The following is a 27,756-nucleotide window of genomic DNA, read 5'->3' as shown; positions in this document are numbered from 1 at the left end:
TGGGAAACTTTCAGCAATGCATTACAAGTTGTAGGCACTAATTGTGGTTAAATTTCATATTTCCTAAACTGATTTAACGAAGAAGCTAAGTTGCTAATGAGAATGCTCCTTATATATAAAATAGCTGTCAATTATTGATAATATATTTATATTTGCTATAGAACACCAGGGATTTGCAGCCAATAAGTCACTCCCATTGCATCCATGTGCCACTTTTAACTCCTGTTTTTATTATTGATTACTATATTACTCTTAATACAGAGAAAATTGCTCACAGAATAACAGCATAGTTTTGGCTGTTCTAGTAATTCCAAAGTTGCAAAGGGAAAAAAAGTTTGCTTATTTGAACTCCTAACCTTTTGCTCTGTAATTCCTGCATCAGGGTGTTTCATGAGTATTCTGCCTTCAGACATGTCAGAAATATCACTGAGATAGTCTCTTTTCCAGAAATTTGATACTTCCACTTCCAACTGAGATCAGAATGTGGAGAAGTGTGATTTTTTGCTTGTTGGTTTCAGCTAACGAAACTCTTTGAAAGTTTGGAAATAAAATTTGGTTTTCACTCAGCTTTGAGGTGAAAGAATAATTGGCATTGCACATATTTTGAAGCCCCAGTCCAGGTAATGCTAGGGTTTTAGCATTTTTCTTTTATCCAAACAAACTTGTTAGTCTCCAGTAATGGAGAGCTGCCTTACAGCAGCAAAACCCACCTGATAGCTTCTATGGTTCATGGAATTTCTGTAAGAGGGGAATTTGAAAGATGTTTCTACAATTCAGGCACTAATTGCCAGCATGAAATCTTTATCTTTGATTGATAAAGTTCAGGTTACTTCACCTGTAAGCTTTCCATAGACAGTTTATGAACTAAATATCACAGTGAGAGTTTTGGGATGATGGAGCATGGGCATTGAGATATTATTCAATCATTATTGCCTGCTATCTTCTGAATATCATTCTAAAAAGTATGCACTGTGGTGTGAGTATCTCTTCAAGAAGAATGTGCTGTGGAATTAATGCAGTTGAATACTGCCACTGATGACCCTGCACATTCCTTACAGCACTGCTTCCCTAATAGTTCTGCTGCTATTCTCTGACAATGATGTGCAAATGCCTGACAACTTCATTGCTAGAAAGCTTTTTTATTTTAAAGCTGAGCTTCATCATCCTATCTTCTAATTTATTGAGGTATTTATTCATGAGAGGCAAAAGGGACAAGATGAACAGTAGGCAGTGAAGAGCCATTTCAGTCTAGTTGCTGGCATATTTTATAAATTACTACAGGATCTTTCCACTGTATACAAGAAATAAGTTTCTAATTTAATGCTCTCTGTATCTAAATTTTAAGTTTGAGGTTTCTGCTAGAGAAGTTCCCAACAAGAGGCAAGTCAGCTTTGCTTCTGTACTAATTTAAAAAAAGAGTTGAGGCTTTTGTGGGAAGCAATAATTTGAAAGTATTCAAAGAATAACAGTTTTTTAGTAGCATTAAAATAATGAAAAGCTGTATGATTCTTTTATTACCTGCTTAAAGAAGCTTTTTCCCTTTTTATCCCAATTACAAGAAATTGTGATTTCTTTCTTCAGATGGAGCATCCCATTCAAATGTGGGGTAAGTCTTGATTGCGAACTTTTCATTCTTTGGCACAGAAAGTGGACATTTGTTTTGCATAGGACAAGCCAGTGTTTAAAATATTCTCATTTGATTTGTGTACTAAGATAATTTTCAAAGAAAGTTGGTGAGTTTTATCTCTCAGCTGGACTGTCTTCCACAGGTTTTCTCCCCTTTTCCTGGTATCCCAGCAGAGTGCTGATCTTCCTGGAGGTTATCCACTACATGCCTGAAAGAGATTAAGGTAGTCTGCAGGGGTGGGAGATATTTCATCAGGATTTATTACTGTTCAAAGCCACCATAAGGGTCTCCATTGAAGTCTTTAGTGTTAAAACCCATGAAAATCGCTGATACCATGGCAAGTTAAAAATGTTGTAGGCGTTTTCCACGCAGTATTCCAAGAGAGACCACAATGAACCAGCAGCTGAAAACTCAGCTAACTTGCCTTTAGTCTTATGCCATGTTGAAGGTAGGTTACAGTTTATGTTGTGCAACACAGAGATAAACTTTGGGTCTGTGTACCTTCTGCTGCTGTTAGTGAGTGAGATGGCTTAGTTTTTCTCCATGTCTCAATAAAAGATACCAAAGAGCTCAAGAAAATATCTCAATTATAAAATTTTGAGCAATGAAAGCTTAAAAAAAAATACCAAAGAATTAGAAAGCAAAGGGATGTGGTTTCTTAGCAAACATGCCACACAGAGCTGTTATATCAATCTCATCACTAAATATCTTTACTTTGCCTTTAGGAGTGTGGTCCATCTCCTTATGTTGTGTCCTAAACACAGTAACCAGATGTAAAAGACGTTGAAGCTTTTTGTTAAACCACACAGTAAAATACTCTGGAAAGGCCACAGTAGTGCTGAATTCCTTTTGGTGTGAGCACCTTAGTTCCTCTCACTTCCAAAGGAAACAGTCCAAGGTAACTATGTAAAATATACTTAGGAATTTGCAGATAAGGCATGAGAGATCCTATGGATTTAAAGAAACAGGAAGTTTCTCTTTTTGCCATTTTTTAAGAAAGATTCTGTAAATGCCAGATATCACGTTCCTGTGTGAGTGTGGAGTTGTTTACTTAAAAGAGACTATACTGATAATTCCTACAGTTAAGAAATAACTACGCACACACCCAACACATGCTACACACACACTTAATGCAGGTTGTGGATGTTTTTTAGCTAATATTGATTCAACAGCTCTCATGGGAAAGGAAAAAGATTCACAGCAGCAGGAGTCACCACTGCCAAGCCATAGATCACAATGGGTACTGCTCTGTCTGCATCTGTACATGCATTTGACTCTACATCTGTGTTTTGTTTTTCTTGGTTAACTCAAGTAATGCTGAAGACAGTGGGACTTCCCACTTTCACAGAGTGCCTCTTTTGAGATTTCAGGGTCCATTCTGTTGTTGCTGTGCAAAATAGCAGTAAGATTCTGGCTTCAGGAATGTGATACCACCCGACTGCCCCTGGGGAAAGGTAGCATGTTACACCAGAGAGTCATCAGCAATCATTTGGGAGGCTGACTGCTGATTCTCATTCAGAGGGGTTTGTCACCTCCTAGGCTGAATCTTCAGCAGGCTGCCCTGCCATTTTGCAGAGACTGGCTGTTTTCTGTGTGTCAGCTGGGAGCCAAAGGGAATGCTGGCATGTAGGTATTTGATTCAAACCCGTGAGACAGCACAAACATTCAAATGCATTCCATCTTTTTGATAGTGGGTTAATTACCTCCTACTCCATTTTTCTGGGATTTTTGCTGGTCTTTAATTTCAGAGAAAGTATTTTCCATTTAAATTATGAGTGTAATTTATAGCGCTATAGTAAAAAATCTAGGGCTATTTCCTTATGTCTCATCTTTTAGGAACAGAGAATTGGATCTTTTTCAATCCTGTCTGCTGTTGGCAGATTCAAGAGTGTGGACTCATTGAAACCAATTTTAGGAACAGGTTCAGAAACCTGCCACTTTCAAGACATTTTAAATTATGTTCTAATCAAGGATTTAGAAACCGAGGAAATCAGGCTGTAGGCTGAAATAAAGCAATAAATCCAAAATATTTATATTAGTTTTTAAAAGAGTTTATGTTCCACCTATCTTACCATCTTGCCCAGAAAAAAACCCAGGTAGTGTTAATATCAATTTTATAAAGTGAAGAGGATTCTTTCAAATATAAAAAAACCTAATACTGCCTTGTACACTAAATATGATAGTGAATACTGTAATATTCCACACTAAATTTGAGCCAAACAATCTGTAGATCTATGTGGTGACAGTGACACCAAACAACCAAACACATGCACAGTTATGTTTTCCAGTAGTTGCATGAAGGCCACAAAGATAATACAAATTTGCTCAGGAGAGAGAGACTCTTAATTTTTTTTTTTTTTTTTTGTCTTTTAAAGAATGAGCCATTACAACAAACCATTGAGCTGATGTTTCATTTATAGTTCTGTGCAATATCCTGCTTGGCATCAGTTTTTTGTTGAAGAAATAGAAATTTATCAACAGAAGCCCCAACTTTTTTTTGTATTTATTCTCCCACGTCTGCTTGATATAAACACCTTCCAGAAGTGATGCCTACACTTCACAGTTTTGTTGAACTGTGAGATGCAATTCTTTTTACTTTAAAGAGTCCTCAGCGTTCCACTGAAGATTATGTTGCTTTAACATGGAGAAGGGAACACTTTTCTATTAATGTTTACTATTTTTCTGCTGGAAATACTTCTTTCAAAGTCAAGTAAAGTCACATGCAAGCTAATGGGATTCCTCTATTGGATTCTTCTAACTGATTGAAGTTTTGTCTTTATGACTCATGTTCTTTAAACTCATATGCTCTTGTCAAGACTAAAATAATTTGTGATCGCGTATATTTTTATAAACCTATTTTATAAATGTCCCCAGAGATTTAAGGCAGAATCTTTGAAAAATCTTAAAGAGACCATGAGACATTTTCCAAAGATATCTTCTGTGTGCCTTGCTTATTTGCATCAAAAAGATGATGGAATGAAGTGAACAAACTTTGAGACTACAAAATATACAAACTGAGGAAATTTTAATTTCACTGCAAAAAAATTCCTGTAATTTTAACGGAGCCAAGATCTCATTCTCCTGTGCTTCCTGCTGGACAAACCATTTCTTTTAGGCAGAATAAGCTCCTCCTAAATTCAGAGTCTTAAAAGCTAAGGGTTTCAAAGTTTCACTCTGGATCCTGCTTTTCACAAGTTCAGAGGGGTCTCTGAAGTTCTAATTTAAGCCCATGTCTGCTTATAATTTAACCATAATATGGTGGTAACTATAATACCTTAAAGGACACTTTAAGGTCTTAGGAAAGAGGAAGGGTAATAATTGCTGGGTTGTCTTTCATGGTAGTTAATGACAATGTAAGAGTTTCATCACTGATCATAACAGCAATGTATATTATGCTGAATCACTTAAAGTGAGGTTTATTTCATGGCTTGAGGGGGATTTTTGGCCAATAAAATTTTGTTGAAACATGCATCAAAATTTAATATCAACGTACATGTATATAGATATACATAGATATACATGTACATTGATATTAAATTCTAATGCATTTTTAGATCTGATTGTTGTCTGGTCCCGTCCCCTGCTCTAAGGAGGGCCAGCTTCCATGTTGTGTCAGCTTGCTCTGTGCCTTGCCTAGTAAAACTTCGAGTACTTCCAAGAATGGACATTTCACGGCCTCTCTAAGCAACTTGTTCACTGCATAGCTGTCTTCTTTTTAATGTTTTTTGACTTGTACGTGATTAAGATTTTATTTTTTTTATTTTACTCTGCATTTCTGCAAATACCCTGACTGGCATTTAGATAGCTGAACAAGAGAAACCCTAAGACTTGGCTTCACAGATTCAACTCTCAGCCTCTTCTGCTGCATCATGTGCTCCAGATCAGTTTAGTGATCCTCCTCTGGACTCACCCAGAGGAGTATGTTTGTCAGTCTTGCTTTTACTGGGGGCCATGGACAATGTGATACCTCTATAAACTGTTCAATAAAGGAAATTACCTTCTGCATTAATAGCCTTTATATTAGAGGGTTTCAACTTTAAATTATAATACAAAGGATAAGCTGTAAAATTTCCTTTATAATTTAATTTTTGCATTCTCATTTAAGAAATAACAAAACTGAAGTAAAGAGCCGGATAATGGAAGATCTGAAATTAAGTCAGAAGCCCTGCTGCTGATTTTTCCATTCAATGACTAATTAAGTTATTTATTTTCTTTTTGGTCCCTAAAAAATCATCTCAGTGTCCTAATATTTATATTTAAGGAAATTCAAAAGCATCTATGTAAATTCTAGGTTTTGTATCTCTGTTATTTTCTAGGTTTCTTTTGGCATTTGATTTCTCTGTACAAATTAAAATAGGCTAGGTTTTACTTTCTTTCATAGCATTCAGATGATTTTTTTTTTAGGTATACCTTCTCTGCTTTTTAATTTGGAAAAATTTTCTCCTTCTGATTCACCTTCCTGTGTACATTATTCAAGATGTGCTGCCCCCACAAGCAGTCTTACAGCCAACCACGGAACTCAGAACTTACTGCTCACCTGTAAAGCTTACCTAAAACATTTTTCTACTAACTTAGGACCTTCACTACAGCCTCAGAGACATGAGATGCCATGCTAAAGAAGACCCCAGTACTCCTTGTTGGCTTTGGAAGGTTCATTTCAATGGGGGTTGGCTGTATTAGCAAGCCATTTACACTTTGTTGTCAAGGAGAACTTGCCAGGGGACCTAAGGGGTCATTAGCCTCCACTTAGCACCATGCAGTGTAGCAGATGCTTCATGACATGTGACAAGGAAAGGCTTTAAATGGAGTGTCAAGAAATCCCAGCCTCATCACTTAATTTTTTACTAATCTGTTGCTGTCTAGCAATTTTAGCCATTTTATTGATAGTTGAGCTTTTACTTACACATGCCAGTGGTGACAGTGCGAGGAAATTAAAGAAGCATTTCCGGGGACGTGTCATATTTTACTTGTGCTTTTAGTAATTCATCCTACTACATATAGTGAGTTGGCCCTTAGACAAGAAGTAAACCCAGAAAAGTAAATTCCTTGAGCTTTTAAAATTCCATTTGACTCCTCAATTGTCAGTACAGACAATTCAACAGTTTATTTTTTTAAAATGCACAAGGATTTCAAGGGCCAGCATAACTGCCAGGTTCCTTTGTGCACTACAATTACTAATGTGTTGTGATGCACAAGTGTTGTTATGCACAGTTTCAAGACCCTTCCTCAAAGACAACATCATGCTACAGAAGGATAAATAGAAGGATACAGAGAGTAGTACCTGGGGTACTTGTTACAGAAAATATTCCTTTGCAGGACTCTTTTGGCATTCCTTATGTTTCAAATACATATAGCATGTGATCTGAGGAGATACAAATAGCAGCACAGAATGCCTGAGGACCTTGTAGGTAAAGTTCTAAGCCCACCAAAAACCAGCAGAAAAGAAGCCTTAAAATGAGGTTCTCTGGGCAGACAGAATGTGACTACCTCAGGTTTTACTTGATAAACAGGAAAATTTGTATGATAGTTTGTTTGAATTTGGCCACTCTTTTAACCATCATGGTGGCCCTACAACGTCATTTTCCTTCCTCTCTCTTATTTAGACAACTGTCTTCTGTGCTACATAAATCATCTCAGTTAATCTAGGAGGTGAAGCTTTCCAAGTAAGAGCGGCCACACCCTGAAGGCATGACATGTGAGACAAAATGCCTTCTATTTTCAGAATTCTCACTTTCATCCAAAGAAAATCCCTCAAAAAGTCATGCCTAGCCATCAGAACCTCCTGGATAAATGAGAATTTATTATGTCGTTCTGACATTAGAAAATACTGATCTCCATTCTGTGGTTAGGAAGCATCCAGTGATCCTTGGTGTTCCTGATGGACAAATAGATTTCACTAGCAGCCATTAGCTATGGAAAGCCTTTATCCAAAGGGGAACATCTATGCCTATTTCTTATTTGCTCCATTTGAATGAGGTAGGTTTAATGGTATTTATTTCTCTTTACCCTGTGAGAGACTGGAAACCTCTCACAGAAAAAAAAGAACAATATAGTTATCCAAGGTTAAAATTCCCACTCTCAGGGATCACTTCTCTCAGAATCATTGGAGTTTAAATCTAAACAAGATTTCCAAGATTTTGAATACTTCTGTCTGACTCTTTCTGAAGGGAAATCTTTGCACAGGTGTTGAGTAGTGAACATGTGGAAAGCCCAGTGAGGCCCATTTGTATTGGATCAGCTGCATGTGTAGATACCAGAGAGTTTGTAGAGACCAAGTCCACAGGTAAGGCTTCATTTCTCTTCTGGCTGTCTGTAAATCTCTGACAAATCATCAGAGTCCACTTTGTGTGCCCAGGCAAAACTTCCAGCTGGAAAAAGGATGTCATGGCTGGGAAAATGAAAATGTACAATATCTCAGAGTCCTCCTACTCAAGGTTCCCAGTCATTTTTTAGTGTGGATAAGAACAAAACATAGAGGTAGTACTACACAGTACTTCTTTACATGTTTGCAGTCACACCAGGTGTGTTTCATCTGATTCATAATCACAGTGGAACCTGCAATTTGCAGCTTTGCAGACAGAATGCTGCTGGTTTTATAGCATTTAGCTGTGGTTTGGTAGGTAGAAGTGATTTGGGGGTAGAACTACATTACTAAGCAGAATTGTGACTTGTGAAATAGAAATCTGTGAGTTAACAGTGCTCATGAGTGAAGTTTTGTAATCTATCGGGGTTATATTTTTCAGTTCTTTTTTGAGAATGTGGGGCACTTGATGATTTCAAAATGAATTGTCTAAAATGACACCTGCAGAATGTACTTCTTGTTTAAGAGATGCATTGTATTCTTTTTCATTTTGATGTATATGCATTTAAATATATTGAAATATGAAACATATGAATATATAAAGTATCTTTGGACCTCTCCAAGGGAGGTTTCCTAACTTATGCTTTCAAAATAATGTACTTTTTCGAAATGAGATAATTTTAAGGCAATTACACCTTTCTCATAGGAAAGATCTGTAAATTTACATCACTACCTTGCATCACTACGTATTTATCCTTATTGCATAAAATTGCTTTGTTTTAAAACTAGGCAAAGAAAATAAAAAGAACAATGAATCACCTGTTATTGGAATATACAACTACTCATAACCTCACTGCAAGATCCATTGTGTATTATTGTAGGAGTGGGAAGTGAAATAGACATTCCATAGGAAAAATCAACTTCTAGGACATATTTTCAAGTCTTCCCACATGAATATGCCTTGATGCCATCCTAGTCCTGTTTTTTTTTTTTTTTTTTTTTCTTCCAGTTCTGGAATTAAATTCTGTCCTGGCTTAAACAAGTATTTTTACTGCTTAATTCACTGGTGTCAGCTGTTATCACTTGTGCCAAGACTCTCTTCTTCAGGAGCTGTTCTGTAATGGAAACAAGTGTTCACAATGAAGTAGGACAGATCCAGTGATTCTGGGTCTGGAACAAGGTTCTCATGGAGGACAGTAGCTTCTTGCAAATACAGGTATTTCATAATGAAAAGAAAAATTACATGTGAAAAAAAATGGAGGAGCCGTTCTTGTTGTTCTTTTTATAGGAATCTGTAACACAATTAGAAGGAAGAAAATGTGCTTGGTAGAGAAACAGCAACAAAGAGAAGAAAAATCCATAAATCAAAAGGTAGTGGGGTCTGCACAGGCTGTGGAGCCATATCTAACAACTGCCAGCAATTAAGTGCTTGAGAATAATACTGTAGCTGTTACCTGGTAAATGCTAAGAAATCTGAGAAATGCAGAGATGGAAATGAAGCAGCTCAAAGCACAGCCAAGAACCATGCTCTGTGTATCTGCCCAAACAAGGGAAATGTTCAACACTAATCCATTAAAAGCTCCCATAATGATAATAACCCAAATTAGAGCAATGCTTTCTGACCTTTGCATAAGCCCTGGAGCCCAGTAGATCTCACAATATGAAAATGAGCTTGAGCTGCAAACTGAGCATTCATACTGTGAAGATGTGATTTTTCTGGACCACCTCCATTTCAGCTATTTGAGTACCATGCAGGAAGCAGAGAATAGATCCCCTTAGAATAGCATTTACCACTGAAGAAAAAGGAAAGTCTAAGTAGATGTATTCTGTATTTTCCTCCTCTGAAGCCTCCATAATAGAAGAAAACAGGGGAAAAGCATGGCTGGTGGTTCATCCGGCTGACAGAAAGTCTGCAGGGTGTGCTATCAGATGACATATGCTTTCTTATTACCTAGGGTTTTAGCTTTAGTTTGGGTTTGATGATATTTTTATTTGTTTTGGGTTTTGTTCTGGAATGCACAAGTAATTTTAAAACTGTGTTAAAAAAGAAGGGGGAGTACAGTTTGAATTATTTAGTTTTTGCTTTTCTCTTTGCAAGAAGGCCTATGGTATTTGGCATCTTAACCCAGCCTTGCCTGATGTGATCACAAACACAGTTAAATTTTTATTAAAATGTTTTGAATCTTTCAAACATGATATTGATAACTGAAGTGGAGCAAAGAGACAGTAACATCTGGTTTTAATGAACATGGTCTGCTTATACTTGAAAGCAAAACCATGCAGGAAAAGACTGGAAATTCTTGTTCAGAGAATCAAAGTGCAATAGTGTTTTTCAATACCTGACATCTGTATGGATAGAATGACCTGGGTGACTTCACTCAACCAATTGTTCATATTTTTTAGATTAAAATGCCATATTTAGATCTGAAATATAGTTGGTGCTTTTTTTTCAGCCTGTTGTGTACTTCTTTCCTTTTTTTTTTTGTGTACTTACCAAAGCTCATTGCTTTGAGCTCTGTCATACCTTTTTGACTAATGACTTTCTTCAACACAGTACATATCAAACTATTTTTATTTAGAAGTGTGGGTTCCTGTTTCTACATTGTAGTCTGAACAAACAAGGCGACCCTTTGTGGGGATATTTTTCTCCTCTATGTGTTAACATGTGGAATAACAGAATTGCCTGGAACAACCTCCTAAACTGCAGGCCCATATAAAAGCCAACCTTGTCAGGGGAAATGGTCAGGGCATTGTCAAAACAGATTCTGCAGGAGGCCTCCCTGCCTCACTGCCTCCAACTCAAGTTTGTTAGCAGTACTTCAGCCCAGGCTTTTAATGGACATGCTGCAAACCATCAGGGTTTAAACTAGGGCTTGAACTTTTTTATCAGAGCAGTAGTGATAAAATGTACTAATTCAGCTTCCTGCATTTTTCCTGGAACTCAGCTTGCTTATGTGAGGTGGGTGAACGTGTTTGGAAATGCAGCCTAGATATCTGTTCAGGTTTTGTAGTACAAGCTCTTCCCAGTCAAGATAGTGATGATTTAAAATAAATAATAATTTTTATAACCCAACCATCTCTATTGCTATCTTCACAGCTAAATCCTCTCTTGGATTCAGAGAAAAAAATCACTGAGGTTTGTAGCAGAACAGTGTAAGGCTGTGAATAACTACAGGAAAAATGTAGTGAACACTTTTCATACCACAGAGAAATTTAACACATGGTAAATGCATTTAACTGTGAAGAATACACCAGGTCCTTGAAATTTAAATTCGATTTATTCTACTAATGTCATTCCACTTATTTTATCATAATATCATTGTTATACTGGAATTTGACTTAAGAGTGAAAGTTTGGAAAAGCATAAATGCTTTTGAACATAAGCAGTTAGCATTGTCTGTATTTTGAAGTTTTCCACATAAAAGGCAGAAGAAAAGTGCCCCAATTAGTTAGCAATACCCAAATTCCTAAAGTTTTTGGCTCTTAAAGCTTTAGTAAAGGTGGCTTTCAGTTACCACTAATAGCTTCTTTGAATCCTTTTGTTTTAGTCCCAAAGCTGAGAAATCAATGAAGTTGGCCAGTTTGATTAAATAGTTTTCTGAAGTCAAACTATTGTAAAATTAGCCTTTAAAAACAAATATGCTGCATCGCCTTTGACCATTTGCAGTTTTTCTTTGGCTCCACCAAGCATGTGGATGTCTAATCAGGGGATTATCAAGTAGACTAGAGAAATATAACAAAGTTCTGTGCTCTAGTAAATATTTGTATAGTACAAGCCTGGAGAAAGTCCATGTTATATTTTACTGTTGATAATTTAATAACTCTGTGGCACGCCTGAAATTGTACAGTAAATGTCAAGATGTGTCAAATGAGGGTATCCTGTAAAATTTAATAACCTCATACTTAAGATGATGTGCATGCTTGGGTAGGTAACACTGTCAGTGGAAAATATGTTTTGCAAATAGTATTTAGGGCATTTATTTGAGTTTTGTCTGGAAATGAAGTGAGCAATGGCCTTCTTGCTCTTAGCTAATAGCAATGACAATGTAAGTGACAAACAGAATAACTCATGCAGAAATAGCCCAGTCTATCAAATGATCATGAGGGCAAGCAACAGATTTCATAGAACAGTCAAAAGATCTGTGATTTCCTCCTGCTACAGAAAATAGCCCATACAGTAAACAATTGATAAAATGAAGTGAATCTGTGTTGCTTGTGTTTAAGGGATAGCATACAGCACGCTGTCTGCCACAGTAGTTTGTTTGCACTGAAATTAAGCAATAATGATTGAGGCACAGAGCATTTCCTGGGGATTAATGACCGTCTGAGAGAAGTTGATGGCCCAAGGAACATCCTGGCCATTAACCCCAGCCAGTCATTAATCCAAAGGAAATGCCCTACCCCAAGATCTTTATTACTCTTAGAAAATTAAAATGAAGAAAAACAAACCAGTAAGGACATAGGTATTTGTTCTGAAGGATGAAGTTTCATTTAGTGCATGCAGATTTTGATCAAATCAATACCTCACCAGTTATTATTTAGCTCGAGTGCTTGGTTCTTTCTAAAGCATCTTGGTATCATCTAGGCCTACAGAGGCAAACTAGAGAAACATTATCTTTTTTCACCTTTATTAATCTTTTCAAGGCAACTTATGTCTAATTGTAATGTGATTTAAGTAAGGTGAGTGTGTACTTTAAATAAATATCTTTTAATAGTCTGTATTTTGTTAAGAATCTAGAGTAAGTGCTGGCAGAGCACCAACCAGATCTAGGCACTGATCTTGTTATATTTAATCCCTTCTTTTCCTAGTTTTGGATGCAATGGACCATCTATACCTTTATAAGCAAATGTAGTTGTAAATGTGACATTATACAAAAAAATATTATTCAGAAAATGTATGTATGGGATTGCTTGAAAGTTCTTGGATGTTTGTTGTTTCCTCTGGGGTTTTTTTCCTGAGCTGGAGAGCACTTCAGAAAATTTAAAAAGGGAATGAGATGTCTGTCCTTCAAATAGAAATTTATCTTAACAAATCTCTTTACAGGCCAGAGATTTGTATACCATTTTCAGGAGTTATGTGGGGATATGCTATAGCACAACTGAATACAGAAAGATTTTTTTCTTTTTTTCTTAAAAGGCAGATGTATGTTGTCCATATAGTTCAAAAAACAAACAGTTAATTCACAAATAAAAATCTCTATGTGGATGAATCCTAAGAGTTTGACTAAATATGAGGAAAACAAATTGACGAAGATAAAGGTCCACAAATAATTTGAGGCAAGATGCCTTTTTTTTCTAAATTCCCTTGTAACTACAATACAATTTAAATTAATTTGTTGCAAAGATATGTTGTGCTTTCTATATGTCACTAATTTCTTTTTTTATGTCAAAGTAATACGAATTATGCATTATTTTCAAAAGTGAATGTAAAACTATACTTAGCAGTAGTTGTGGGAGGGTGTCCTGGGGGACTATAGTTACTGGCTTACTGCCAATCAAGCAGAAAACTGAAATCCTATTCTTGCATTTTCATCCATATAAGTATGTATATGTGGAACAAAAATCTTCTAATCAAGAGCTCTTCATTCTAGCAGGCAAAGTTAGGAATCAGCACAATAGATAGCTTAGCTACAAAAATTTTGACTTCAACTAAAGTGCTATTTTGAGGAGAGAAGGTAAGTAACCTTTGGAGCAGTGCAAGAACAGGACAGTCACTGAACATCTTTGAATTACACTTTATTTCTTACTTCCATCCATTTATTTCTAGAAGATATGCTCTATTTTAAACCAGATTTATTTATTTAAACTCTGGAGAGTCCTTGACCAATGCTATTCATGAGATCAGACAGGATGATTGCAATGGTTTGTTGTGCCCTATTAAACTGCTCCTAGGTTGTTGTGCAATACTGAGAAAATTGCTTTTCCCCTATTCTTTAGCGTCTCCATGTCTAAAAAAACCCATATAAATACTTATATTTTATTTTGAATTCTTCAAAGAGAACCAGGCATATAATTTAGGAATATTTTGATAAAATGACCTCTGCTGTCTATTTCATTGATACAAAGATTTAGTCCTTAGTCAAACAGTGCTAAGAAAATGTTAACTCATAAACTTCAATGATTATAGTTTCTATGGAGAAAGGTTTCCACATAAATACATTCTTCAGGTTAGTAGAATTTGCAGTGACTTTACTGGGACCAGGAATAAATGTTTAAATAAATATAATGTTGTACGTGAATATATTTGTCATCTCCTGTTAACATGGAAGAGAACATTCAAATCACTGCAAAAATACAAGGACTTGGTTGAAAACTGATGGAATTTGCCCTGTTTGGTGTGGGGGGTCTTTCAGTTAAACTCACTGGGATTTGGATCAAGATACTGTTTGGAATCTTTAGTCTCGTATGCATTTTAGAGGCATTTCCAAACCAGTACAGATTACAGCAGAGTTCTTTGTTTTCCCTGCTTTATACTGACTACAAAAGGAATTACTTTTGTTTGGGTACTTGACATCCCCATTATTTCCTTCAGAACAAGAGCTGTTGTAGATGTAGAAAGCTGCATAAATCAGGTTTGTAATAAATATAGCTCAAATCAGCATGCTGTATAGTAAAAGTGGGAAAATAGTATAATCTTTTTAACAAACTTAATTAAAATATTAAAACAGCTTACTTATTAATTTGAAGAGGCAATAACTAGCTTCAATTTAAGTTCTTGTTCCTCTCCTACTCAGGATGCTATTTATTAGGAAAGGGCTGGAGCTCACTACTTCATCCTGCCATTCTCATGTTGTGCTCATGGCACAGTAGGCTTGAAAAACTAATTTTATTTGTAGAAGGAGAAAGGCCTTGGAAGGCACCACAGCCACTGAGCATCTAGTTATTCAGTGGAGAGGGGTGAAGGCAGAAGTGCATGTTAAATTTCTGCCATGAGATGTTTGAGAAGTGAGCACTTGGTCCTGCTAGGGCAGCACAAATCCCTCTCACAGCATAACTTCAAGAATAACAGAAGTTTCAGTAGGTTTCTTTGATGTTTGGTTTGTTGTGGTTTTCTTGGTTCGGTTGGGGGTTCTTTTGTTATTGTTTTTTTTTAAAAAGTCCTCCAGTGGCCATGACAACCTCCAAAATAATTAAGCTGTCTATTACTAGTGCTCATACACTGGGCTTGGAAAGTACATAGTGCTTCTTCCATTATAGGGAACTCAAACTTTTCCTCTGCTGTGATTAGTAGAGGACATAATTGCCTCAGAGGGATAAAGGGGCACTAATTCTTCCCTTGAGTCTTGACCACTACAGATGAATTCCTTGGAGCGAGTATGGACAATGTTGTCAGACTTGGCAATGAAGCCTTCCCTCTAGCAGCAAGAGACCCAGGAGTTTACCAGTGCTAGAATCATCTGTGGACTGACTAATTTTTTCCCCTACAAATTATTAATACTGTTCTTAAAGCATGAGACAAAAATCCACTTTCACACCTTTTCCTGTTTTGTTCTAGGTATAGAACAGAAACCTTCAAACCTTGATTTTCCCAAAACAGCTTCAACACAATGATTCTAGCTGGTCTTCATACATACACATCCATTTCTTTTCCAGCCTGCAGTGATGACTTGCTTTGCAAAGGATTTGAATCTTTTTAGGCAGAGGATAGTGGATTCTGCAAGTGCTAGACTAGAAATCAAAAGTAGTGGTAATCTAACCCTTCACCATATCTTGAAAAAACAGAAGCTGTCATTACTATTGTATTGGTTTTTGAAGCTGATCTCAAATGTCTACAAACTGGCCAGAGATCCTCAGGATCTCATGGTTCGGCAGGAATTAAGGTCTGATGAGCTGCTCTGCTCTGTGGCAACTGATGTGTTTAGAGGCAGGCATGAAAGCAGTAATGAAGGCACTCAGGACTCTTAAAAATGAAAACTGAGGCACTTTAGGGTTTGATTATACTTGGGAGAGCTGAATATTTATGAATATATATGAATTTGTGAGCTTTTTCATTATTGCCTTTTCATGATTGTCTAAATTCTACGTGAATTTTCAGTTGTATTTCTACATCTTTTTACAGTGTGACTGTGGCTGTTCACTGAATAAAGATCAAAATCACACCTTGTGCAGTTAATATATATGGCAAAAATCAACTGCTTTTGCTTTTCGTTTTAACATCAAAGCACTGTAAAGAGCATCTTCACAGAGTTCACTGATGTTCTTTAACAGGGTGGTCTGTAAATAGTCTAAAGGTTTGCTTACTGTATTAGAGTACATGGCCTGCATCACAAGCAGTGTATTTATTTTTTTAATCAGGAATCCCCACGTATTTTGGGAAAAGAAGAGAAATTTAAATTATCAGGTGCTAATTTTTGTCTCAGAATGAGAAGCAGTTAGGCTGAATTGTTCCTCTGTACAGAACATACTGACCACCATAAAGGTCTTTTCCAACATAAATGATTCTAGATTCTATGACCTGAAACAGTTTGCGCTTTGTCTTCAAGGTAATTGAACTGATTCTAAACCTATATTGCTGTTTTCAAAATATGTCTCATTTTTCAGTCATGCAGACAAGTGGACTGTAAACCAGAACAAAAAGTGACCAAACCAATGTGAAAAACCTATTTTCTACATACAAGAAGGAAACTGGAAGCACAGCCTTTGGAATAAGTATCTTCACTATACATGTAAGTGAAAGCTGGGACTGTCTGGGGACCAGCGACTCCCATTCTGAGATTTTGACACCCTGAGAAAAGGATACATTGTGTTAATTTTACTTCAATGAGATAAAGATGCAAAAGTTAGATAGATGCTCTTAAAATGTATTCAAACTATTTATCAGTTTTACAATTCTCCTAGGATTGAATAGTTGTACAATTCTCCTAGGATTCTGTCTCAAGTAAACTCTCTCTCTCATCATCAAATAAAAATTTTACAGGGACCAAGCTTGTAACCATAAATTTGCTCCTGTGTTAAACATAGCTACCCTTTAGAACCATCTCAAGATACTTCTGTATCTTGAGATGTAAACCCTCATTTTCAATTTGTGATAGATGTTAGGAACAAGAGAGAGTATCTCTTTCTATATATATTAATTCATGTAACTTAATTCTGCAAGATGGCACACATTTACTCATGGGTTAAGTTTATAATTGCATTTCAAAGCAGTTCTCTTGAAACATTCTAAAACAGATTATGTTCTTAAAAACTCTGTTCTTTACTTTGCATGTTTTAGTACTACATCCCATTAAAGCTGTGTTTGAAGTTACTAGGATTTGTTAAAAATTTGATCATGCCTAAGCAGATAAGAGATTATATGCTTTATGTATATATTTGAAGGATTTGTTCCAGCTTGGATACAGTGTATTAATTGGCCACCTACAGTGAACAGCAGTGTTTAATATTTAGAACCCTTTTCCTCATTGTTTTCCAGGCAGAAGAGCATGTAAGTATTCTTTTAACTAAATTTGCTAACTTTCTGGAACACATTTAAACAATGTGTGCTACTTGTGTCATATTACATTAACTTCACTTCTACAGACAGGTTGTATACATATGTAATAAATAGCCCCTCAGGGATCAGATCTAGATTAACTGAGAAAAACGTACTCTGCTGTACGTTAAGTAATTTACAATATCTCAGTAAACATTAGAAAAGACAAGTTTGTCTCACCAGAACAGGTTAACAGTGCCTACAGACTCAGTAATGATTGTAGAATGTTAAACTATCAAGTGGAAAGTTATAATCACTTTAAATAGTCTATTTTTTTCCCCTAAAACATCAGACAATCTGGAGTTTGATACTATGATGTCTGTAATAACACTGAATGTTTATGACACAGATTGAAAGTAGTAAAGAAAGACACCAGTTCTGCAAAGGATCTAAACAGAGTGACTTAAAACTCTGTTAAAAGAGGGGGAGGCTTTGAGAGAAAACTTGTTTAAGTGGGTAATCTTTTATTTAAATATTATTCCTTTTAAATTAAATTACAATATCTACAGTTAGAAATGAAACATGTTTTAGGCATGCCAGCTTTATTTATATATGACAAAATCCCTGAAGCTTGTCTCTTTCTATCAGCTCAGTTCTGCCTGGTAATTATTTAAATACAGGTGTGGTAAGCATGCTATCATTGGCTTTGGTTTTTATTGCTCCAGTTCCAGTATAATTAACAAAAAGTGTTCTAAGCAAGTGTGTGAAGGTTACTTCAGCAAACTTTAGATGTTTAACGTGGGCATTCACTGCAACTCTAGAACTCACTTGTTATATCTGCCAGATATTGAAGAATGTAACATATATATGTGGTGCAGCAAGAAGGAAAAATTGTCTTTTCTTCATGTTAAATCCATGCAGCTGCTAGCTGCATGGATTGGCTGTGTAGATGTAAATTTGCCCTTAAAAAGGAGCACTCACCACATAGCACTCATGTAAGATTAGGATAAGCCACATAACATAAGAAGTGCAGTGATTTCTGAGTTTAGCCTGGCTGCCTTGTCTCTGATACACAGAGGGAGATAGAAAGTAGGCTAAATTCCAAATGAGGAAGCATGTTTAAAATGCTGTCTTAATTGATCATTTAAGGACAATCATCTTAATTGTTTAATTACATTATTTAACTGCCTTAAACTCAGGCAAGAGGCCCACCAGCATAGAGAAATAACAAACTGTAGTAAGAGTGGCTGGAGCAGAGGACCAAAAGCCATGGATTCTGGAGAAGCCATTTAACACTGTTTGCTTGTCCTGAACTAGAAATAATAAATACTGCATTATATTCAATCATTGGAGATCCTAAGACAAGCAACACTGTATTACAAATAATCATTATTATTTCATTATATATTAGCTTTGCAACAAAAACAACAGAATGCTTTTCTACGTGGAACAAAGGTAATTCAATATGCACTATGTAGGAATACTTTAGTGTATATTAATTGCATATGAAAATGTCAAAGCAACTGAAAAGCAGTCGATGCAAATGTTCATAAACATTGTGGCTGCTAAGTTAAAAACTAAGGTGTTGTATTTACTTAGTCACTTAGTCTGATCTTACAGAAGCAGCTTGATTCATTGTACATGTACTGTTTGAGGGGAGAGAAAAAGTGTTTAAAAGGAGACTAAAAGTAAGCAGGAAGAAAACTGAGTGAATGACACAAATTTAAGGGAGGACTGGTGAGGGGTAGTCCTGTAGAGCTGGTGGTATCAGTTGGGGTCAGAATCCCTGAGTGCACTTAGTTTCAGGTCGGTCTGACTCTCTCTGCTGGCCTGTTCCATTTGTCTGCAAAGAACAATGAAAAAAACACTGTAATTTGTCTGTCAACTGAGGACCTGACATAGTGACAAATATGTCAAGCTTTGAGAGACACTCAGAAGTGGAATTCAGTGGAATTTACCTACAAATTATGCTTTGCAGTTATCTTCTGCTGCTGAGGGAATTCTGTGCTTTCCTTGTCTACTTATTCCTTTCTATCCAGGGAATCCAAGACACAAGTGTTGTGTAGTGCCAATAACTCAACATGCAGGTTCATCTGTAATGAAATATAGTGCCTTATGAAAAGAAAAAAAAATAGAGGAAAACCAGAGAGAAAGAGAGAAGTGCTGTGTTAAAAAGATATTAATACCTTTTTAAATTAGTGACATTGATTTTAAAAGAATGCTGACTTCTATCTTATCATACCAAAAATGAGAAAGTAAATTAGAAACCTACCCTGAACTCAAGAATTATGTGGACACAATCCCTGTTACTTTAAAGTGAGATATAAATCCAGAGATTTCTCATGCCATCATTTTGTAAATAATTACAGTTCTGCTGAATCTGTTGTATAAAGTTTACATGGGAGGTTCAGTGCACCCTTGCTCTTGTTTAGAACATTGGGAACCACCAGAGAGATGTTGACATATGGCTGCACTGTTTTACTGCACGAGACATCGACTACATGGGAGCATAATAAACAGGAGCATAAAGACAGGTTTGTGCAAGCAGTTTGAATTGACCTTTTTGGCAGCTGAAATCCATCTTGAGTACATGGTGCTGATGTGGACAGACATGTAAACCTCATCTTGTTACCGCAACTACCAGTTTTACAAATATATTCCAATGCTCAAAATGTACATCATTCTAAGTAAAGTGATTTTAAATGGGAGAGGGGTTGCAGCAGCAACAATTCATAGTAAGACAGAGCAGAAACTTTCTCTTAAGTTTGTGGAACTATCCCCACAGTTAAATAAAAAATTAGGTAAGTGTGCTTTACGCCAATAGAAATTCTTATCATTTCAGGGTGATGGCTTATTTCATGTATTTTTTCCCCTAGCAAAATATTTGACTAACTGATACAGTATTTTAATTTTGGCATTAAAAAAGAACAATCTATTGTCCTTTCAATAAGCAGTTCTAGTATAAGCATTTTCCAAGTTAGGAGTATTTGTATAAATACCTTTTACTTTTGAACAACAGTGTCTGAATCTGGTCTACAGCAGTGTTCTTAGAAACAGAATGAATCCAACTGTAGTGCATTTTTGAAGGAACATTTTTAAGGAACTTAATACTTTCTTTTGAAACACACTTTTTGAAAACTATCTAACATAGCCAAATGTAGTTCTCTTTTAACAAGTCCTTATCTACTGTTGCATACCAAAGTATGAATCTCTTTGTATAGCCACAGTAATGTTTGGATTCAAGACTAAAAAGTAATTACTTGTTGTGATAATAAATTTTAAGGTTTAATCTAAACTGATGGAATGTAGGCAAATGCCACCTCACAGTTTTAAGTGCTCGTTATGTCCTCAGCAATTTCTTGTTAAATCAGTGAGAGTACTGTGTATGTGCTGTGTGGATATATGCTGTGCTCACAAGTTCTAAATAGATATGCAATAATGAAAGAGTACACCTTTAACTTGTGAGCATACCTATAGTACTGTGAGTATCCTACTTCTAACAGCTTTCCTAAATTTATCAATTCACCAGTTAGCAAAATCCTGAAATCAGCAAAAGTAAGATGAAAAAAAAATCTTGTTGTTGGAATTCTAAGGAGCATTGAAGATGCAGAGGAAGGTGGCAAAAGAGTAATTACTGAATTAGGCACAGCAGAGAAGCTAGTTAGCAAGAGATATTCCTTGGATATCACTAGGTATCTTTAAAACAGGAGTGGCTGGTACTATCACGTAATGACCACACCCCTAGCTTTACCCTTGGGTTTTTGGAAGAACTTTTCAGGAAAGAGGGGTTATAATTTACATGTGTGCTTGTGCATGTTGGAAATAGTGATGAGGTAGTAGTCCAGAGTACTTGTAATTTAGTGTACACCTAGTCACACTTAATACAGAGTTATATAGTGAGCAACATTTTTCTTACATTTAAGTGTTAATGCAGTGTAAAATGTTTTCACAGTCTGTTGTATATACATTCTCTTATGTAGAAATACAGAAAACATTTAATGACTGACTTAGCCAAGTCATGCAGCAAGTGCACTCTTCCATACTCTTCAATACAATCAGTAATACTACGGTTTTGTCTACAATCTGTAGCCTGAAAACAACACAGATTCAACCTTGACATTTGACAATTTCAGAGGTTTTTAAGTCAACATAATCACAGAATGGCTGAGGCTGGAAAGGGCCTCTGGAGGGCACCTGTTCCAAGCCAGGGCTCAAGGAGGGGCACCTGGAGCCAGTTAAGCAGGACCCTTCCCAGGCATCTGAATATCTCCAAGGAAGAGACTTCACGGCCTCTCAGCCTGTGCCTGTGCTCTGTCACCCTCACAGTTACATCTGAGGTTCAAAGGGAACTTCTTGCATTGTCCTTTCACTGGACACCGATATAAAGAGCCTTGATTCATCTTCTGTGCATCCTTCCAGCAGGTATTTATATATACCTTGATAAAACAAATCCTCATACACTCTGGGCCTTCTCTTCTCCCAGCAGTGCAGCCCCAGGTTTCTCTAAGCCTTTACTGGCATGGGAGGTGCTTGCATTCTTTTATAATTATATTATGTGGGTTGACTTGCACTGCATAAAGATGTGTTATGTTCTTGTGCTGTTCCTGGAATTTGCTCAGTGAAGGTGGAAGATGCCTGTATTTGCTCAGGCAAGCTTCTGTCCCTTAGGATTTCTGTGATTTGGGTTTTACTATTGCTGGTACTAATTGGTACAAGACACCAGCGCAGAATAAGTTGTCAGATACTATTCTTTCATTTAAACATCTTGAATGTTAGGTTCATTTGCAAAGATAGAAATAATGGTATGCAATGGAAATCAATGTGCCTTTTCTGGTTGTTGAGTATTGTAACCCTGTATCATTTTCTCATACATACACCTGAGGCAGAGGCCTGGTGCTGTGTTGCTGATGGCAGATATTATTTAAGGATTAAACCATTTCCCTATCTCCTTTGTTCTTCAGAAGGGTAAAATGAACACAAACATTTCTGTATTCTGGGAGTGGCAGAGTTAAACTCAATTGAAAGCTTTGAACTTTGATTAGGACAGCAGGCAGAGGGGGAAGTGAGAGGGGAAGATTGGCCTTTTGTCCCTCACCTGAACCTTTAAGTCTCTCCTCTCCTTGCTTTGAGAAAGTCTTTCTTCCCTTCCCTTACACATATTGCATTACCCTACCCTGGGCTCATGCCAGATTCTGGAGAGCATGTACCCATGCCAGATTCTGGAGAGAGAATTTGGCCTCACAATGTTTGCATTGTGTTTGTTCATTGTGAGTGAGGGTGCTTTGAAAGCAGCCACGTTTGAATCTGTAGCTGTCCTTGTATGAAGCAGGCCTCTGAAATGCTCTGTGTAGCTAATGTTCATACACATTTGGACAAAGCAAGTATATGGTTTATGTGGTTTTAATTTTGAAATAATTGAAGTGGTATCCTTGGTTCTTGCTGCCAGTGGAGTCTAGGATTGTTCTCCTCACTTGAGCAAATCTCCCAGTGAGATCAACACAAATTCTGCCTAAGGAAAAGGTAAAAAATTGACTTAGAGAAGCCAAAAAAGGATCTGTGCTTCATGCAGCTTCTCTTGGTAACTTCATCAATTTGAAATCTCAAGTATTAGAGATCTTTTGAGCACTCCAGTCTCAGAGAAAATACTCTGTATGAGCTCTAAGAATGTCTTTTGCTGGTGGGGAAAACACATGTATAAAGATGTTAAATGCCAGCTGTTCTGCTGGAATGAGTGAAATCTTAAATTTTACACAGTTCTACATTTTTCTACTGAGGGATTTTTATTTATTGTTATTCTGGTTAAAGTGGTACTTAATCCATCAGTAAGAATTCGATGATAAAATTGAGGCTGTGCCTTGGGTGACCTGTGAGAAACTCTATATCTTATTGCTAGGAATCTTTTGAGATTTGGGATTTGATTTTTCTCCTGCACGTATATGAGATGTCTTTGGCAAAGGTCACATAAGTTTTAACCCACAATATTAAGTCACAAATGAAATGGATTTAAGTGGTCTTGCCCTACTCCCCTGTGAGTGCTTGCTCACATCTCAAAACCACCGTATAATTTGTCACAATTCAACATGATTATCTGTCTTTGCTCAGGAGGACTATAATAGCTAAAGAGTAAGTTATATTGCAGGTAAGGATATAGGATTACTGGTAGGGCTGATTGAAAGAGCTTTTTAAACTCTGGTCTAAGCCTAGCTGACCCTAGCTTACTTGCTTTTCTTTCTTTCCTTTTTTTTTTTTTTTTTTTTTTTTTTTTTTTTTTTTTTTGTTTTGGTTTTTGTTCTGTTGTCCTTCAGCTTTTTAGGTTAGTTTTTTTCATTTTTCTTCACTGGTTTTTTTTTGGTTTTTTATTGTGCTTAAAAATACCCTAGATTGCACCAAAAATGCCAACCCAAAATAGGATAGGGAACAAAGGTTCAGCTGACAGTGTGTAAATAGACCCAGCAATCCCTGATTCAGCTGTCCTCCCTGCTCAGCAGAGTTTTTCAGCATGTAGACAGTGAAGCATGTAAATGTTATTTTCTAAACACTGCATGTCCAAATGATCTAGACGGGATCATGGAACAGGACCTGGTTTGAAAAGCTGCTCTCCCAGCCGCTCCCCCTGCCCGCCCCACCGGGAGGCTTTGAGAAGCAGGGCATGTTCAAGTTGCCAATCAAGCTCTTATGTAAAGTCCTGCTAAAGTTCAGTGCACTTTTTAAAGTATTTTGGGGTTTGGTACATTTTAAAGAAACACTCCTTCGCATAATGAGCTGTGCATATCTTCTCCATGTTCATTACTTGCATGCTAATGGCTATGTTTAAAATTCCTTCTTATCTTGTTTTCTGATTGATGGGAACTTGAACCAACCTCTAGACTTCCAGACCTTCCTCAGTTACTGTTGTTTTCATTGATAGAATAAATCATTTGATGTGAAAAGTATTATGCACTATTCTGATTCCTTGTTCAGGCCCATATACCTATATTATATATTGTTTATCAACATCTCTTTTGATTTCTCTGGGTATCTGATGAGGTTCTATATTGTATGACAGCCTCTGTTATTTAACAGACTAGCAGGATTTTTTACTTTCTGCTGTTGCAACATAGGATAAAGGAATTGCATGCCAGTCTTTTTATTTTTCTCTGCTTTTCTTCTTTGCTGTAACTGCTTGGGTTAAAAGATGAACAAACAAACAAATCTCTGAGGACTTCAAAGAGATCAAATTAAAAAAAATAAAAGCAAATAATTTCTTAAAGCTAGGCTGTTTTGCTGTGTTTCTCTCCTGTTTTTCTTTTCTTCCCCCTTTTTTTTTAATTCTGAAAAGAAATGGCAGGCTGTAGGCACTGCCTGTGGCTTGCTAGCCTTGCTTCTTGTGTGGTCTGTGCAGACTTTATGATTTATTCAGCTAATGGGAAAGGAGCATGACCCCCAGTGGCCACAGAAAGAGAGCTGCATGTGGGTTTAATGCTTTCACCACAAAAATGTCTGCTATGACTAAGCTGTGTGGCTGAAGTCACTGTCTGAATGGTGCTAAAAAGGAACTTAGGCATTAAGTGTGCACTATTTACTATAGATTGGCTCTTGGGATTAGGCCAAGGGTTTCTTACTCAGTTTCAAAGAATAGCATGGAAGCTGCTAGGAAAATTAGAGCTGTGCAATTTATTTTTACCAGTCTCCCCAGTGAGTGACCCAGTGAAGGATTTGCCTCGTAGCACTTTTTTTCATCAGTTACCAAAGAGCAATTCAAAATGTACTGGTTTGTTCGGGAGTTTTACGGGGCTTATTGTTTACATTTTCCCATCTCCTACTTTTCTTCATATTAACATGACTTTCTAACAATATTTTTCTTCATGTACTGCTTAGAATTGTAGAGGAAAACAGGTTTGGACAACATTTGAGCATCATTGCTTGAGACAGTTACAGTACTATTTCTGATTAAAAGTATGAACTGTAGGCTAAATTAAGAGTCTGCCCTTGTCTTTGCTCAAGAGAACTGCAGAACCACAAATTCCACTGGGAAGAAACTGAAATCTTCTGTTTTATTATGGCAACACTGCCGCTAGGTTTACTTGATTTTGTTGACTTTTAAGGGCAGGTTAAAATGCTCTCTGTCTGTTTTCCTTCTGACAGCTAACTGTCTTCACGTGGATGTATTAAAAAACAAACCCACCACGACTACCTGTGTTGAGAGAAAAAATTGTAAAGTGCTTTGTCATCTTTAAAAAGCATTTAGGAATTCTGCTTTTCCAGAACTAACATCCTTCTTCATGCCATGTATGAAACCCAGTGGGATATTAAATATTAATCATAAACACTTTGTTTGCTTGTTTTTGAAAGATGGTTTTGTTATTTGAAAATAGTGAGCACACCTCTTAACAGCTATATATTCAAGAGAATGAGGGGAAAAAAAGATACAGAGCTAGGACCTGATACTCCAGATTAATTCTGTCCTTCCACAGTTTGATCCTGGGCAGCTCCAGCAACAATAACTTCAGCATAAGGAAAAGCAAGATTTGTTGCTAGTATTTAGTGAAGTTATTGAAAGAAAACATGTAGAGAAAGAAAATTAAAAATCCTGTGTAAAATCTATTATATTCTTTTAGTATCAAATATTTGACAGGGTAAAAGTGACCATTTGATGTCACTAAGTTTTGGAAAATGGGAAAAATTCAAATTTAACATATTTTATGTAAATAAAAATACTTTATGTGCATGTGTGCACATATGTGCATATGGTCGTGCGGTCTTGTAGATTTTTGACTTGTAACCAAAATTTTAAAATCTAGATGACAAATATTAAGCTCCTAAATTTTATTTCTGCACACAGGCATCAGTTTGTATAAATGCTGAGAATACACAAAACAGAAGTCACTTAAGTGAAAGATTACTGCCAGTACTTTGCAGTTTTAAAATTCAGGCCATTTTTACTTATAAATATTATTGGGGAAAAAAATGTCATGCAACTTTTTTTTTTTTTTGGAGAAAGTAAAGTGTGGGCATCACTTGAAAGATTATATACATAGGAAAATATGGTGGTGAAATATTTTTTCTTTGGTGAAAAATACTTAAATGAAAAAGGCTAGATATATTAATTTTGCATTTTTAAAAGGATATATTTTGGTTTTGCATTTTGAAACAATCTTTTCTGTGTATGGCAGTTCTTCTGTTTTAATGAATTCCAAAATTGAATCTTGTCAGATAAAACCCCTGAAAATAACTTGTTAAACTGAAACAGTTTTTAAAAATCTTTTTTTCCCTTTAGACAAGAACTGAAAGAAGTTATTCATAAAGTTCTGTTTCATAATCTTAAGGCAGAAAGGTTTGAAATTTTTGCTTGACTCTGGTTGGAAGTTTATCCTTCCTGTCGAGTTTTCTGGGATCTCTGAAATAAGGGTCCAATTCTCAAGGTGGAAGACTTCCTGCTGTGCTTAGTTTAGTCCTGATTCTTGCACAACCAGGAAGAAAAAAATGTGGAGAAATGAGCAGTGATGCTGTTATCTAAGCACAGCAGTGCTTCACAGAAAATGGAGCGAGGGGGTTCTGCAGGAGAGGATTAGGCCTGGTTTTAACCTTATAAACGTTTGTATTTCCTGCCTAGAGGAGGGCTGTGCCTTCCTGCTGCCCTGTAACCCAAGACTGGAATGATGTGGTGATTGTACCATAAGAGAATTTGAAATGCCATTGATTTGGGTTGGACCGAGAATACTTGTGGGGCTGCTGTGCATTGTTGAGGAGTTCCCCTCTGCAGTCTATGGGGGATGGTGAGGAGAACTGGACAAGAGCAGTGGGAATAATAATCCTAAAAGTCTCCTTACCTACAGCAAGCACACTGGTGTGTGTGGTGTGCAGCACAGATGCCTTGTCAGCAAGAGGCAGGGGAGAGAGACAGCTGGACGTGTCTGGCGTGCAGGTGTTTCAGCTGGTATTCACACTGGCTACTGGCAAACAGATTTTTTTTCTCCTTTTTTTTTTTTTTTCCTTTAATTTCTTTTTCTGGTGGAAGAGGAAGAGACAGTGGGAGGTAAAGAAAGAAGAGAGATCACCCACAGTCATTTCCCAGAATGGAAGAGGAGAAAAGCAACACATCAGCTCAACCCCTGTTTACACATATAACTGGCTCAACTTTCCTTTGCAAGTATAAATCAAATGGTACAGACTGGGGATGTTTTTCTCTCTCCTGTGAAGACAGCCTCTTCTTTTTTTTTGACTTATGAGGATTGTGTTAGTACTCCAGGAGTTCTGCATTGCAAGTTGTAAACTTGACTCTGGGCTTTTTCTCTTCAGTAGGTTTCTTTTTCCCTGGAAAGTCACATAGTGATTTGTGTCACTAAGAGCTGCTTCAGTGACCTAAAGTGGTTACACGTTCAGTAGCTTTAGACCTTTCCTTGGGAGCATTTTTTTCTGAGGAAAATATTTTCCAGA

Source organism: Ammospiza caudacuta, chromosome 4, assembly GCF_027887145.1.
Source record: "Ammospiza caudacuta isolate bAmmCau1 chromosome 4, bAmmCau1.pri, whole genome shotgun sequence".
Classification (NCBI taxonomy): Eukaryota; Metazoa; Chordata; class Aves; order Passeriformes; family Passerellidae; genus Ammospiza; species Ammospiza caudacuta.
The sequence above is the reverse complement of the archived record's forward strand: the minus strand, read 5'-3'. Positions refer to the sequence as shown.